This window comes from Rhinopithecus roxellana, chromosome 8, assembly GCF_007565055.1.
Source record: "Rhinopithecus roxellana isolate Shanxi Qingling chromosome 8, ASM756505v1, whole genome shotgun sequence".
In the NCBI taxonomy this organism is placed as follows: Eukaryota; Metazoa; Chordata; class Mammalia; order Primates; family Cercopithecidae; genus Rhinopithecus; species Rhinopithecus roxellana.
The window spans coordinates 91,077,421-91,094,891 of NC_044556.1; the positions used below are offsets into that span (position 1 = coordinate 91,077,421).

Consider the following 17,471-nt stretch of genomic DNA (forward strand, 5'->3'; position numbering starts at 1 on the left):
GACATGATTGTATATTTAGAAAACCCCATTGTCTCAGCCCAAAATCTCCTTAAGCTGATAAGCAACTTCAGCAAAGTCTCAGGATACAAAATTAATGTGCAAAAATCACAAGCATTCTTATACACCAGTAACAGACAAACAGAGAGCCAAATCATGAATGAACTTCCATTCACAATTGCTTCAAAGAGAATAAAATACCTAGGAATCCAACTTAGAAGGGATGTAAAGGACCTCTTCAAGGAGAGCTACAAACCACTGCTCAGTGAAATAAAAGAGGACACAAACAAATGGAAGAACATACCATGCTCATGGATAGGAAGAATCAATATCGTGAAAATGGCCATACTCCCCAAGGTTATTTATAGATTCAATGCCATCCCCATCAAGCTACCAATGAGTTTCTTCACAGAATTGGAAAAAACGGCTTTAAAGTTCATATGGAACCAAAAAAGAGCCCGCATTGCCAAGACTATCCTAAGTCAAAAGAACAAAGCTGGAGGCATCACACTACCTGACTTCAAACTGTACTACAAGGCTACAGTAACCAAAACAGCATGGTACTGGTACCAAAACAGAGCTATAGACCAATGGAACAGAACAGAGTCCTCAGAAATAATACCACACATCTACAGCCATCTGATCTTTGACAAACCTGAGGGAAACAAGAAATGGGGAAAGGATTCCCTCTTTAATAAATGGTGCTGGGAAAATTGGCTAGCCATAAGTAAAAAGCTGAAACTGGATCCTTTCCTTACTCCTTATAAGAAAATTAATTCAAGATGGATTAGAGACTTAAATGTTAGACCTAATACCATCAAAACCCTAGAAGAAAACCTAGGTAGTACCATTCAGGACATAGGCATGGGCAAGGACTTCATGTCTAAAACACCAAAAGCAACAGCAACAAAAGCAAAAATTGACAAATGGGATCTAATTAAACTAAAGAGCAAAAGAAACTACCATCAGAGTGAACAGGCAACCTACAGAATGGGAGAAAATTTTTGCAATCTACTCATCTGACAAAGGGCTAATATCCAGAACCTGCAAAGAACTCAAACAAATGTACAAGAAAAAAACAAACAACCCCATCAGAAAGTGGGCAAAGGATATGAACAGACATTTCTCAAAAGAAGACATTCTTACAGCCAAAAGACACATGAAAAAATGCTCATCATCACTGGCCATCAGAGAAATGCAAATCAAAACCACAATGAGATACCAGCTCACACCAGTTAGAATGGCAATCATTAAAAAGTCAGGAAACAACAGGTGCTGGAGAGGATGTGGAGAAATAGGAACACTTTTACACTGTTGGTGGGATTGTAAACTAGTTCAACCATTATGGAAAACAGTATGGTGATTCCTCAAGGATCTAGAACTAGATGTACCATATGACCCAGCCATCCCACTACTGCGTATATACCCAAAGGATTATAAATTATTCTACTACAAAGACACATGCACACGTATGTTTATTGCGGCACTATTCACAATAGCAAAGACTTGGAATCAACCCAAATGTCCATCTGTGACAGACTGGATTAAGAAAATGTGGCACATATACACCATGGAATATTATGCAGCCATAAAAAAGGATGAATTTGCGTCCTTTGTAGGGACATGGATGCAGCTGGAAACCATCATTCTTAGCAAACTATCACAAGACAGAAAACCAAACACTGCATGTTCTCACTCATAGGTGGGAACTGAACAATGAGATCACTTGGACTCGGGAAGGGGAACATCACACATTGGGGCCTATCATGGGGAGGGGGGAGGGGGGATGGATTGCATTGGGAGTTATACCTGATATAAATGATGAATTGATGGGTGCTGACGAGTTGATGGGTGCAGCACACCAACATGGCACAAGTATACATATGTAAGAAACCTGCACGTTATGCACATGTACCCTAGAACTTAAAGTATAATAATAATAATAAAAAAAAGATATCACAGGGAAACTTTAATAAATGAGAAACCAGTGGAAAACTTGCAACATCAACTGACAAAAAAAAAAAAATTCACATAGATTCTTGGAGGAAAGAGGAGAAAGTAACTGTTTGGTACTGATGATAGGAGTAGATTAAACCGATGTATGGAACATAACATGAGAAATGAGACACAGAGAGAACTAGACTAGGAAGGAGAGCCTTTAGGGACTTTAATGGAAATAATCTGAAAGGTAAAGGTTAATCTATTCTCCTTTATTGTATTCTGTGGAGAGGAACTCTGGGCTTTTCCATATATAGTTTACATGCTGCTTCCTGTCACTATGGTGATATATTTTTTTTGTATGCTAAATGGTTGGCCTAACCATATGGTTGGTGACCCAATTATCAAGAAATAGACAGAAAAGAACTGAAGCGTCAGTGCTGTGCTGCTAACACAGTAGACAATGGGTCTTTATTTTTCCACCAAACTCGGAGAATAGCATCAGAATGAGCACAGGAAAACAAGCAGGGTGCATACTCCTGTCATTTCACCCTGGTTTTTGTGCAGAAACTAGTTCATAAGATACTTATTTTAACTCTTTTGTGACTCATATGAGCCAAGATTGTGTCGCTAGGAGCTATTTTCAATTATGCTAATGGAAAAATAAAATAAATTGCAGAAATGTAAAAAAAAAAAAAAAAAGAAAAAAGAAAAAGAAAGTGGAAGCTGGTGCCAGGGAAACCAATACTCCCAACCCAGAAGGGTTGGGGGTTGTTAGAAAGCCTTTTCCCAGAAAGCTTAACACTGGGTCTTAAGTCCAGCAGCTATGCTATTCATTTTTAACTGGTCGACAGGTGCCCGATATTTTCCTCTGATTCTAAGGAAGGATAGGACAGAATAGCAAGTGAAAATGGTCCAATATTACTCACCGCTTTGGAGAATCCCCGTACGGGCCACCAAATGTTACCGGCGGGTCTTTGTTCTTAGAGCTCCCAAGATGGTGGCGGGCCGCTCCCAAGATGGCAGTAAGCCTTTTATTCTCTGACCGGGGGTTCTTGGCCTCATGGATTCCAAGGAATGGAACCTTGGGCCATGCAATGTGTGTTATAGCTCTATTAGAAGCTGTGGGTCATGGAAGAGAACCGTGGAACCCAGAAACTAGTGTTCAGCTTGATTAGGACAAACCCAGGCACTTAGCCATGCAGGAACAATGGTGAGCCTCTAACCCAATAAGGAATGGCAATTGGCACCTCGCTGGATCAGAAGTGTGGCGGACACCCTGCCAGATCCAGAGGGGTGGAAGTCAGCGGCGGGCCTGGCACAGCAATCAGCAGTGGTGGACGGCAAGAGAAAGCTCATCTTGAATCGGAACAAACATGGACCAGAAGAGTGTGCAGTTGCAAGATTTGAGTGAAAACAGAGCTCCCATACAATGGGAGGGGACCCAAAGGGGGTTGCCACTGCCAGCTCAAATGCCTGGGTTTATATCCCAATTGTTGTCTCTCCCCCTGTGCTCTCACACAATAGATGATTGACTATTTCTCTACCTTTCACTTTTAGCCTAATTGGTATTTTAGTGAGCTCTCTTTACTACCTGATTGGTCGGGTGTGAGCTGAGTTACAAGTACCGTGTTTAAAGGTGGGTGCAGTCACCTTCCTTAGCTAGGCTTAGAAATTCTTCATTGGCCTAGGAAATCCAGCTAGTCCTGTCTCTCACAGAGAGGCAGAGTACAGCAATTGTGAGGCATTGAACTCAGTGCTGCCCTGTTACAGCAGAAAACCAAACCAAACCAAACTCAGCAGACATCCACCCATGGAGTGAGCATTTAAACAAGCCCTAGCCAGAGGGGAATTTCTGATCCCATTAGTCAGAACTTGAGTTCCCAGAAGCCTTGCGGCTGTGGGCTAAAGTGCTCTGGGACCCTAAACAAATTTGAAGCAGTCTAGGCCACAAAGACTACAACTCCTAGGTGAGTTCTAGTGCTGAACTGGGCCCAGAACCAGTGGACTAGTGGGGCACATGGCCCACTGATACATGAGCTAGGGCAGCTAAGGGAATGCTGACATCACCCATCCCCTAACCCCAGGCTTCACAGCTCATGTCTCCAAAAAGAGACCCTTTCCTTCCACTTGAGGTGAGGAGAAGGAAAAACAGGGACGACTTTGTCTTGCATTTTTGTATACCAGCTCAGCCACAGCAGAATAGGGCAGTGGTCATAGTCATGAGGCTCCCTTTACAAACCCTAGCTCTGTCATGACATTTCTATACACACCCTGGGCCAGAGGGAAACCTACTGCCTTGAAGGGAAAGACCCAGTCCTTGCAGAATTTACCTGCTAACTAAAGAGCCCTTGGGTCCTGAATAACTATCAGTGATTCCCAGTTACTATACTGAGGACTTTAGGTGACACTTTTTGAGACTTGCTGGCTTCAGGTGAGACTCAGCACATTCCCAGGTGTGGTGGCTACAGGGTGATACTTCTGCTTGAGAAAAGCAGAGGAAAAAGTAAAGAGGATTTTGTCGTGCATGTGAAGCACCAGCTTGGCCACAGGGAAATATAGCACCAAGTGAAATTTTGAGGTCCCTGATTCCAGACTTGGTTCTTGTATGGCATTTCTGGACCTTCCCTTGGGAAAAGGGAAACACCCTGCCCTGAAGAATGAGTCCCAGTTTGGGTACCTGCTAATTTTAGAACCCCAGGGCTTTGAGAAAACATCGGTGGTAGTAGCCAGGGAGTGGTTCCAACAGGCTTTGGGTGAGACTCAGTGCTTTGCTGGCTTCATGTCTGAGCCACTGCATTTCTAGTCATTTTGGCCACAGGGGTGCTTGTGTCACCCTTCCTCCAGCTCCAGGGAGCTCAGCCCAGAGGCAGAGACTCTGTTTGTTTTGGAGAAAGTGAGGGAAGAGAACAAGAGTATCTGCCTGGTGATCAAAAAAGAAAAAAAAAATCTTAATTCTCCAAGTTGAATATGTAAGTGAAGAGATTATGCTCTCCTCCCTTTTTATAAAGCACTTAATTTAGAAAACTTTTATATGTAATTATTTTCTTCGAAATGTATGCACATCATTTAAAAAGCTAAATATGTCTTTTGTCGTTTCATTTGACTCAGGTGTACCTTTATTGTAAACCTGGAAATCATTGTTTTGAAATACCAGTAGCAAAAGGTAGAGCATCCTATTCCAGAATTTCTTTTGGAGAGTAGAGCCTACCTTCAGCAGGACCTGGCTCCAAGTTCCAAAACTATCTTATGTCATGAAGAAATAGAAAATTTGTATTTCTTTTGAATGTAGGCAATTCAATTTTCCGTTGACTACAGACAAAACACAGATGGCCTCCCCAGTTACCAGGTGAATTTAGGGTGAACGTGTGTGTGTGCATGTGTGTGTGTGTGTTTGTGTGTAGCAACATGCTGTTTTAATGAGCACCTGGGTGCAGGTAGGCTGAGGCGTGAAATGGAGTCAGCACCAAGTGAGGGTGGGGCAAAGGTTTTATAGTCTCCTATCAGCAGGAAGTGTCCTAGTCTGACATAACTGCTATGTTGTTGTACCCGGATGGCCTCTCTAGATCTTCAGGGGTACGTGTCTTCTGGCAGGCTCTCTTGCTGCTTCTGCTATCTTGCTGGCACACGCTGCTGGTGCAGGTAGCCTTGCACCTTGGGACTGGGCCTGAGAAGGGAGGAGTTATTCATCTCCTTAAGCTTTCAGGCCTGGGGGAAGAATCTTACATTCCTGTCTATTTGGTTATAGAAAAGGGAAAACAGACGACTTTCTCAACAACTACTTCGGGCGTGACATAGGGGTGGCGTGGGCACCTTGGACAAAGAAAAACTTAATTTTGGGGTTATTCTGAAGAGACGGGTTGGTATCCATCATGTCATTGTAGCAGGAGCATTGTCTGGATTGTCTGGCGATTAACTGTGGTTTCAACAAGAGTTTCAGTGGCTTTTATTATCAGTAGGATAACACACCAGAGAAACAGGAGGGGCCCGTTGATGAAGATTACTGCCCCTACCAGTGTTTTAAATCCTCCTAAATTAGAAAACCATCCTCCTAGAAGGTTTGTTGGGTCCCATCCCTTCCAGGTTTGGACTGGTACATGGGCTACTTTTCTGATGTTAGAAGCGATTTCTAGAACCTCTTTTCCCTTATCATCTGTGTTAAGATGGCGATTTAGAGATATTAAACTTACCACAGACTCCACTCTCTTCTGCTAATAAGTAGTTTCGTGCTAGCCTGTTTTGATAAATTGCTGCACACATTTGGTTTTGTGGCGCTGAGCATTTCCGGGGCTGAGGCAGTTTGGTTAGTGATTATTTCTAGAACAGTCTGTAGTCTAGTTATTCTATTTAGCATATATATAGATGTACAATAACCCTATGAACCATCCTCAGCCCAAGTGGCAAGACCTAACATTCGATGATCCATTGCGGAGGTCATTTGTCCCTTTGCCATTTTTTGGCTTTCTCCTACCTTTAAGGATAGTTTTTCTTTGTTTAGATTATTATATACAGGGACTCCAAAGGTGCTGCCCGCTGTTAATGTTTTGGAGGAAGGAGTAGCCTTGGGGTGAGCTTGACCCTGGTGCGATGGACCCAGTGGGGGAGTCTTTGGACTCTCACTGCAGTTGGTGTGCTGAATATCACAGTGTAGGGGCCTGTCCACTTTGGTTGTAGCTTTTGGTGAGGGTCGGGTTGGCAGATAAACCCCATTCTTTCCACATGAATGTGTGTGAGTGCACTATGTGGAACGCATAACAAGAATTTGAATATATGTTGATCTGTTTTCTGGCTGCTAGAGTGAGAGCTCAAGTGAGGGCGATGAGTTCAGCTTTTTGGGAGGTGGTGCCTAGAAGGAGTGGATTGGCTTTAATAGTGTCTGGGGGGTGGTGACACTGTAGTGTAGCCAGCATGCCAGCGTCCTTGATGTAGTAAGGAGCTGCCATTTACCAACCAAGTAAAGGAGGCATCTGGAAGGGGTTGGTCTGTTAGGCTTGGAAAAGGTATAAGAAAGGTTTGAACAGTGTTCACACTGAAGTTTGAAGGGTCTTGGGCAGTTGTAGCTTCAGGTAAGACCATGACTGTGTTTAGACGGAAGCTGGTTAGCACAGTGATTTGGGGGGTTTCTATGAATAGAGAATACAGTTGGAGGAGCCATGAGGCAGAGATGAGACTTAGTACACTGCGGTGAACTAGCATGTCTTTGATGTTATTGATTGAATAAACGGTTAGGTTGGCATGGAGAGATAGTTTTAGACTTTCAAGGGTGAGGACAGCAGCTGCTGCCAATGCTTGGAGGCAGGCAGGCCATCTGAGAACTGTGGCTTCAAGCTGTTTAGAGAGGTAGGCAACAACCTGGAGGGTGGATCCCTTAGACTGGGTTAGAACACCTAGTGCAACTCCATGCTGTTCATCGGTATAGAGGGAGAAAGGTTTGGTGAGGTCTGGAAGAGTGAGGACGGGGGCTGAAATGAGAGCCTTTTGGAGTAGATGGAAAGGTTGGGTAATAGGCTGTGCAGGTTTTTTTTTTTTTTTATTGTTGTTTTTTTTTTTTTTATTATACTTTAAGTTCTAGGGTACATGTGCATAACGTGCAGGTTTGTTACATATGTATATTTGTGCCATGTTGGTGTGCTGCACCCATCAACTCGTCAGCACCCATCAATTCATCATTTATATCATGTATAACTCCCCAATGCAATCCCTCCCCCCTCCCCCCTCCCCATGATAGGCCCCAGTGTGTGATGTTCCCCTTCCCGAGTTCAAGTGATCTCATTGTTCAGTTCCCACCTATGAGTGAGAACATGCGGTGTTTGGTTTTCTCTTCTTGTGATAGTTTGCTAAGAATGATGGTTTCCAGCTGCATCCATGTCCCTACAAAGGACGCAAACTCATCCTTTTTTATGGCTGCATAGTATTCCGTGGTGTATGTGTGCCACATTTTCTTAATCCAGTCTGTCACAGATGGACATTTGGGTTGATTCCAAGTCTTTGCTATTGTGAATAGTGCCGCAATAAACATACGTGTGCATGTGTCTTTATAGCAGCATGATTTATAATCCTTTGGGTATATACCCAGTAGTGGGATGGCTGGGTCATATGGTACATCTAGTTCTAGATCCTTGAGGAATTGCCATACTGTTTTCCATAATGGTTGAACTGGTTTACAATCCCACCAACAGTGTAAAAGTGTTCCTATTTCTCCACATCCTCTCCAACAACTGTTGTTTCCTGATTTTTTAATGATTGCCATTCTAACTGGTGTGAGATGGTATCTCATTGTGGTTTTGATTTGCATTTCTCTGATGGCGAGTGATGATGAGCATTTTTTCATGTGTCTGTTGGCTGTATGAATGTCTTCTTTTGAGAAATGTCTGTTCATATCCTTTGCCCACTTTTTGATGGGGTTGTTTGTTTTTTTCTTGTATATTTGTTTGAGTTCTTTGTAGATTCTGGATATCAGCCCTTTGTCAGATGAGTAGATTGCAAAAATTTTCTCCCATTCTGTAGGTTGCCTGTTCACTCCGATGGTAGTTTCTTTTGCTGTGCAGAAGCTCTTTAGTTTAATGAGATCCCATTTGTCAATTTTGGCTTTTGCTGCCATTGCTTTTGGTGTTTTAGACATGAAGTCCTTGCCCATGCCTATGTCCTGAATGGTACTACCTAGATTTTCTTCTAGGGTTTTTATGGTATTAGGTCTAACATTTAAGTCTCTAATCCATCTTGAATTAATCTTCGTATAAGGAGTAGGCTGTGCAGGTTTTAAAGGCTCATGGAGAGGGTCTTTAGCAGCTTGGTATAACGGTTTGGCAAGTAAAGCGAAGGAGAGAACCCAGAGCCTAAAATATCCCACTAGTTCTTGAAAAGAGAATTTCTTGCTTAGTTTACAGAGGCAGGAGGCACTAGAGGAGGGATGTGCAGTCAGTTGTGAGCCCTCGGGTTCACGGGCTAAGAGCTAGGCCTAAATAGGTGACTGAGGGGGTGCATATTTGTGCTTTCTTAGGGGAGACCCAATACCCCTATTCTGCCAAGAAGTTTAAAAGAGAGAGAGAGTATGGGCATTGCAGTCTCTTTGAGAGGGGCTACACAGGAGCAGATTATTAGCATATTGAAGGAGAGTGGACGGTTTTAGGGATAAGGTAGAGAGGTCATGAGCAAAGGACATGTCCAAAAAGGTGGGTGCTGTCTCTGAAACATTGAGGTAGTACACACCAGGTGAGCTGACGTGAAAGGTGGGTGTCAGCGTTTTCCCACGTAAAGGCAAAGAGGTTTTGGGAATCAGAGTCTAAAGGAATTGTGGGAGAAAAAAGCATCCTTTAGGTTTAGAACAGAAAAATGGGTGGTATTGGAGGGAATTGCGGAAAGTGAAGTATATGGGTTAGGAACTGCTGGAAAGCTTGGTTAATGAGCCTGAGGTCCTGGACTAAGTGATGAGCTCCTGGCTTTTTAACAGGTAGAACTGGTGTGTTAAAAGGGGAGTTTGTTGGGCGGATGGGTGACTGGCGCGGAGGTGAGAAACGATTAGGCCTAAAGAGCTGCTTGGGGGATGGGATACTGCTTCTGTGATAGAAACTGGGTGGGCTCTTTAAGGGTAATGCGGACGGGGATGTGGTGTTTTGCGCCTAAACAGCGGGGTTAACTACAGATGGGGGATAAGGAAAACTTGCATGTTTTAACGTGGGAGGTTGGAGAAGTAGAAGAGAGTTAGAAGTGCCAGAGGGATCTAGGTGATGTCTTGGGTACTATGGGGAACGTGGAAGTGGAGAGTAATGAGTTTTGAAAGGATGTCTCTGCCTAGGAGCGGAGTTGGGCATGAGGGCAGGACTAAGAAAGAGTGAGTGAAGGAAAAGGTGTGTAGGGAGCAGAAGAGTGGAGCGGTTACTCAGGGTTTGGAGACTTGTCAACCAATTCCCACAACAGAGACTTGGGAGGACTGGGTGGGTCCTGAAAAATTAGGTAAAGCAGAGTAGACTACCCAGTATTAATTTAAAAATCACACTGGCATACTTGCCACCATCAGGGTTACCACTTGGCTCAGATGAAGCGATGGTAGTTTCCGGGATGTCCTTTCCAGGGCACCATCAGTCTTCAGTGGCAAGGCCAATGAGATCCAAGCAGGAGGTTTTGGCCTGCTTGGGAAGGGATGGGGGCAGTCCTTGCTGGGGCCACTCATAGTGCGACTTCCATTGGGGTCCTCTGCAGAGGGGCACAGCCTTGTGGGCTTACCTGGGTGTGGGCATTGTCTGGACCAGTGGCCTTCGTTGCCGCACTTGAAACAGGTGCCAGGTAGGAGGTGAATTGCTAGGAGGCTTCTGTGTGGAGCTGCCGCCCCGTGGGCCAGCAGGGGGCCCCTGATGGCGGAGGCAAGCCTTTGAAACTCTGCCTGTTTTTGCCTTTTACTTTACTCATCATGATTGTTAAAGACTTTGAAGGGTAAATTAAGAAGATCTCACCGTAGGGTTTGAGGGCCATCATCAAGCTTCTGAAGCTTGCACCAAATATCAAGGTTGGATTGGGAGATGAACTGAAGGTTTAAAATAGTGGTTCCTTCTCACCTGGATGGGTCTAGGTTGGTATATTTTCTCATGGCTTCAGTTAAACAAGGGAGAAAAAGGGCTGGGTTTTCGTCAGGACCTTGGGTGATTTCTGAAAGATTTTCATAGTTTACCACTTTATGGGCACCCTTTTTGAATGCTGCAAGGAGACACACAATCATGTCTCAAATGCGGCGTCCAGAGGCCCCGTCTTGATAATCCCAGTGAGGGTCCTGCTTGGGGACTGCCTCTGCACCAGTAGGCTGGGCAGGAGCTTGGTGATGAATTGTATCAGTATGCGCCTGAGCTAGGGTGCAAATAACAGTCCCAGTCTTCTGGGGTGAGGGTGGAAGAGAGGATAACATAGAGGTCATGCCAGGTTACTTCTTAAGACTGGGTAAAATACTGAAACTCCCTAATATAAGAGGCAGGGCCTTCTGGAAATGAACCGAGTCTTTTGTTAATTTGAGAGAGATCAGTGAGGGAGAAGGGAACATGAACTCTAATAATACCTTTGGTTCCTGCTACTTCCTGAAGGGGGCATTCTAGCACAGGTGCTGAAGTAAGGTTGGGGCATGCCAAAGTTGGTGCCTGAGCGAGTATGGGCAGGAGAGAAGGAAGAACCTGGAAGCAGTTCCTGCTGAGGATGTGAAGGGGAAACGGGGGTTGAGTTAACAGGCAGTGGAGGATAGATAGGGGCATAAGGTGGTGGGATGGGTTTACAGGCTTCAGGAGAGGGCGGTGAGAAAGGAGAATGAGTACAGGCAATGCTAGAATTGTTCTGAGGAGAGGATGGTGTAGGAAAAGAAGTAGATACAGCTGACTGGGAAGGTGGCTGAGAAGACAATGAGGAGGCTTGGGGGGTTAAAGAAGACGGCTGAGAGGAAGAGGTAGGGGCTGGGAGGGGTGGACAGCAGTCTGCTGGATCTAACAAGGAAAAAGAGGTAGGATTGGGAGGAGAAAGGTGATCAAGGCGGCAAGAATGAAGGAGAAGGATTTGAACAGGTGAGCAAAAATTGCAGAGGTCGGGTTGTAATCTGAGTGCAAAAAGGCCTAGACATAAGGAATTTCTTCCAATTTTTCCAGTTGTCGACAATAGTTGCTTACGTCAGTTAAAATTGTTAAGTTGAACGTTCTATTTGCAGGCCATTTGGACCCATTATCTAATTCGTACTGCGGCCAGGCTGCATTGCAAAAAAGACAAGGCGCTTAGGGCAGATATCTTGACTGAGGCCTAAGGTTTGCAGGTTTTTTATGAGGCAGCCTAGAGGGCTGTTTTTTGGAATGGAGGACTGGGAGTTTCCCATAATGGAGGGTAGGCTTGGGAGAGCAGGGAAAAGGAGACCATCCTGGATGGCTGGAGGGAGATGATAAAAGGAGCGGTCCTCACCGCTGCCTTTTTTGTCCTGGAATGGGATCAAATGACCTGGAGGCGTCCTCCTGAGACCAGATGATCAGCGAGTACCTGGCACATGCCAGAGCCTTCTTGGACCAACATTGGATTTTCAGACCGGAGAAACCAAGAGAGGCCATGCAGAGTTTCCCCTGCTAACTGGGCTCCCGGGAAGCTTACCAGTAGGTGAGATCAGTGACCGATGTGCATGCAGAGAGAGGCGATTGGAAGCTGAGGAGCTTCCTTTGTCCGGCTACTATGGCCTGCTCTCCAGGATAGAGGGGTAGGGTCCACAGGGGACGCAGACCTGAGCCCCTCCTGGGTCTCAGCACCAAATGTAAGGTTCTTGTATTGGTTGGAACCCCAAGAGTGTGCAAACACACAAGGCAGTGTGGAGCAACATGCTGTTTTAATGAGCGCCTGGGTGCAGGTGGGCTGAGGCCTAAAATGGGGTCAGCTTGAACAATATATATTTTTAAAAAGTTTCTGTCTTCTTCTTGAGGACTAGTTTTCATTACTTTTATTTTTGTTTTTGCAGTCTGTTAGCAGATGACCTGTGATATATGTCACATTGTGATTCAATTTTATTAAAAAAAAAAAAAAAAAAGCAACAGTTTTCTCTTTGTTCTACCATTGTGGAGAGTTTTTCTGGAGTTGAAAATAATTTTGTTTTTAGTTGCTTTTTAAACGCTGTCCAGAATTACCAAACATGATATAAACATATAAGTTACCCACAAAGCTTCACTGTAAAGGGCCTTTCTTTTTTTGAGCGTCTAGTCACATCTCGCAATTGTACGGCAAAATATTGCACAATGTTTAGATAGAAGGGTCTCTCTATTTGGAATCTACAGTTCTTTCAGAGCAAGTAGACCATATTTCTACAAAAATAACTTCACAAAACAACAACCAGATATTCCAGTTCTTTCTTTTAATGCCCCTGCTATCTTCAGACCCAAAACTGAGTCAGAGATAATGGGGCCCAGAAACAACTGGGCTCACATCTGTGCATTGAGTAGGTGTTAAGACCCTCAACTTCATTCCTTCTCCTGCTGTCCAAATGCCCAGGAATCTGCAGAGGGCACCTGTCACATTCCTGCCCCTCAGAGACCTAAATCTGTAGCTTAAACTTTTGAATCTAGGTCCTGGGGTTCTTCAGCACCTGTTAGAGAAGCCTCCATGAGGGCATATCTCCTCTAGATTTTCTCCCCATTCTGTAGCTCCCAGAAATAGTAAACCAGGTTAACTCTGCCTAGAGTCCACACAGAGGGGCTGTCATTTGCCTAAGATGCAAAATAAAGGGCTAGACTTTGAACTGAGGATGGATAGAAAACTCAGGGGAGAAATCTACCTTGTGAGACATCAACATAGACTTTGTAAAGTCCCTCTTTTGGAGTGGGTTTCTCCATGTTTGTAGATTTTTGTCCAGTGATCTGCTGCAGTTGTACAAATAGCAAAAAGTAGAGCACCCTGTCTCAGAGTTTCTTTTGGAGAGTAAAGCCTACCTTCAGCAAAACCTGGAAGAATCTGTAAGTATAAACAAGTACCTTAGCAATGAGAGGTCAGCACCACAAAACATCCAGTCATGACCACAACTACACCTCACCTGTGAACTCTTACTGGAGTAGGATAGTTTTATCTTTCCTCTTACCCAAGAGTTAGCTGATCAGAGATAGGTAGTATCCAACATGGTTGGCTGCTTTACAAGGGCAGTTTAATTTACTTTCCTGGCCTCATAGAAGTACCTTGAATTGGTCCTGCCTGATTCATCATGGGGACATCAGCCTAGGCTTACTGGAACCCGTCTCATCAGCATCCGAGATTCTATGAGACATTTAGGGATGTCCTGTGAAGACTGTTGATGGGGTATTCTGCTTTCATCTCAGTGGAAGAGAAATAAGGCATCTAGGGTTTGTTTCTCCCCTCACAGAATGAATCTTCTTGGTTGGTACCTTGATGGGGGTTTCTTCAGTTTTCTGGTACTTGGATGAAGAACCAAGAGGCGATCTGGAGATGCAAACTAATATATAGACCAATTGCCTCCATTTGGTATGGCTATTAGAAAAGCAAATGGAGCTGTCATGGCTCCATCATGCATGAACTTTCAGTCTAGAAAATGTAGGTAAATGCTTGAATTTGGAAGTATGTGGCCAGTTTTTTTAAAAAGTAGAGATATAGGTGCACAGGGAACTTGGGCTTCATTTGAGCTCCTTACTTCCCTGTTATTGTGAGTTCTGATGTCACTACCTGAATGGCCATTCTTTTTTTTTTTTGTTTGTTTGTTTTTTTTGCGACGGAGTCTTGCTCTGTTGCCCAGGCTGGCGTGCAGTAGCAGGATCTCAGCTCACTGCAAGCTGCAAGCTCTGCCTCCCGGGTTTACGCCATTCTCCTGCATCAGCCTCCCAAGTAGCTGGGACTACAGGTGCCCGCCACCATGCCCGGCTAATTTTTTTGTATTTTTAGTAGAGATGGGGTTTCACCTTGTTAGCCAGAATGGTCTCAATCTCCTGACCTCGTGATCCGCCCACCTCGGCCTCCGAAAGTGCTGGGATTACTGGCGTGAGCCACCGCACCTGGCCTGAATGGCCATTCTTGAACAGAATTATTAGTAGGAGGAGGAGGAGGAGAAGGAGTTAGTAGTAGTAGTAGTAGTAGTAGTACAGCAGTGGTGGTGGCAGTAGATGCTTTTACCTTCTTAGGAATAAAATATTTAGCTTCTAATTATTTGTTGTTACATTACAGAATAGAGAATTGGCTTAAACAATTGAAATCACATAAACTGTGAAAGTCAAGTTTCTCATGGGCAACCTTAGGAAAGACATAACTGAAAATCAGCTAGTGGTATAAAGGTGTGAAGCCCAGGGTCCCAGCCCTGCCCAGATTCACGCTCTTCGAAACCTTGTCTAAATATGTTTCCACCCTGGAATTTGCCCTCACAGAACTGATTAGGAGAGATCAGAGTTTTCAGTAGCTGCTCTTGCTGCCTCCCCAAACCTGGTTCCCACAATTTCCCCAAATCCAAACAGATAAATGGGAGCCAAAGACTATATTTTGGGGCCTTAATTTTTATTTTTTAATTAAAGTCTGTGTTTCTAAAAACATTTTACTCAGTAACCTGTTCTCTATTTCTTCGGATCTAGTAGTTGTTCTCCAAGTTATAAAACAGTAAATATAAATACAACAATAAAAAATTCCTCTAACCTATATGCCACACTTATTTCTGTGTGTTTTCCATCTATATTTAGCTTTATTTTATTCCTTTTTTTTTTTTCTTTTCTTTTTTTTTTTTTTTTTTTGAGACGGAGTCTTGCTCTGTCACCCAGGCTGGAGTGCAGTGGCACAGTCTTGGCTCACTGCAACCCCTGCCTCCTGGGTTCAAGCGATTCTCCTGCCTCAGTCTCCCAAGTGTAGGATTACAGGTTCCCACCACCATGCCCAGTTAATTTTTTGTATTTTTAGTAGAGACAGGGTTTCGCCTTGTTGGCCAGGTTGGTCTCGAACTCTGCACCTCAGGTGGTCCGCCCGCCTCAGCCTCCCAAAGTACTAGGATTACAGGCACCACACCCGGCCTATACGTTTTATTTTTAAAATCAGTGATAGATAAATGGAAAAAGAAATAGAAAGGGTATGCCCTGTATTCACATCCTGGCAATTATGAGACACTTCGCATCTACCCCCCAGGGTTTTATGAAGATAAACTCACATAATGTGAGGTTCCCCACATACTGTTTTGTAATGTACTTCTCAGCACATAGTACGTGCTCCATAAACATTGCATTAATGTATATGCACAAGTTGTTTCCCAAATGGAGATTTGCTTAGACATTGTGGTCCTCTTTAAACTTTAAAGGGCTAGCAAGACAATGCCATGTTTCAGAATTGTGATTGGTGGTCTTCACTTTGGACCAAAAATATTTGTATTGGGCTAAGAGTATTGTGTAAAGGGACTCTGTTTGTTGTGCCTGTAGTTTTCTACCTAAGTGCTACTCATGATGGACCTAGGAGGAGCAACATTAACATGAACAGGGATTTCTTACAGGAGCCAGTTAATAGAGCTCTTCCAAACCTACAGAATCACATTACTTAAAGTGGGGCTCAGAATAGCAAATGATATATGCACATTGAAGTTTCAGAAGCAATGCTTAGCTAAGTGGCTCTCAGCCCAAGCTTCCAATTAGGATCACATGGCCAGTTTAAATAAATACTCTCACTTGTACCCACCCCACAGGTTCTGTCTGTTGGTCTGGGTAAGAACATTGGTGGTGTTTTAGTTTCATACCCCACGTGATCCTAAGGTAAGGCCAGGGTCAAGCATGAGGGCCCTTAGATACATTTGTGAGAGTTGAGTTCAGCCTTTGTTCCAGAGGAAGGTCACAGGGCCTGCTCTCCTTTGGTTTGGTGTGGTCAAGTCAGTGCAGCCAATATTTTTATTATTGTAGCCAAAATTGCTGGCTTCCATGGGAGAGAAGGGCACTTGATGGCAGGAAAATGAAAACTCACATTTTGACCTTTATGTAGGAGCTCACTGTTCCTGTCTTGTACGATGAAGAAACAGGAGAGTAGCTTTTTCTGCATTTCAAGGTCCTTCTGCCTGTGTGTGTGGTCATAGCAGGTGAAGGAGTTGTGCTGACATCTCTAAAGGCATATTCTCAAGATGTGTGATTTGTCCAGATAATCTCATCTGAACAGAAATCAGAAAAAGAGTAAGAAATGGCTGGTTCTCGGGTAAATGAGTACTAGGTCAGGGGCTGGATCAGCTGTTTCTCCAGAAATGTCATGTGTTTAAAACTTGCAGACTTTTATTTATATATTTGTAATGTTTCTGCCTAATAAATTTATTTCAAGTACTTTTTAAATTTTTCTTCTTATGATAGTCAAGAGGCTCTGAAAAATATTTATTTCCTATATATCAATGTTTTATATCCATTCAGGCTTTTTAAGTGCCATAAGCAATCTTTACTATAAATTTTTGACCTGCAAAAGGAATGTTTCTTTTGTATCTGTTGAACATGGGAAGGTGTGGATGCCCAAGATTCCCACTGGAGATGGATTTGAGTCCTTGGATTAGTTAAAAGAAAGTTGATGGAATTTTGCATGAAACTGATGTTTCTTTATGATTAGATTCAGATTTGCCTTCTTGACCTATGCTATTATAGCAATGATGTTGTAACCTCCTCCTGTGCATTTTTACACGTGATACCAGTTTTTTGTGTTACAGTTGGTGTTAATTTTATTCACTAGGTTAAGATGCTTTCTGACAGATTTCTTCACTATAAAGCAAATTAGTTTTCTCTGTATTATTAAGTACATTGGGGAGATTTAATAACTGATGGGCATGAACCATCACATTTAATTTGGAAGTTCTCCTTCTTAGATTATTTGACCTTGGAAAATGAAGGCTCTTATTTAATGGTCAAATGAACTGAGATAAATGCAGGCTCTGCCACTTAATGTTTGGCAGAATATTCTCCTTGGTTCAGAAGCATTAGCATCACAGGTGAACTTGTTCAAAATTCAGAAAGTCAGGTTTCAGCCCAGACCTTCTGAATCACAATCTACATTTTAAACAGATTTCCAATTTCTTGTCATATGCATTAAAATCTGAGAGGCACTTC

General features: G+C 43.5%; 1 protein-coding gene across 4 annotated transcripts in view; it reads left to right on the plus strand.

Moving 5' to 3' along the window:
* Positions 1–17,471, plus strand: part of ZNF678 (zinc finger protein 678) — a 109,895-nt gene that overhangs the window by 81,840 nt on the left and 10,584 nt on the right. The gene's annotated exons all lie outside the window — the stretch shown is intronic.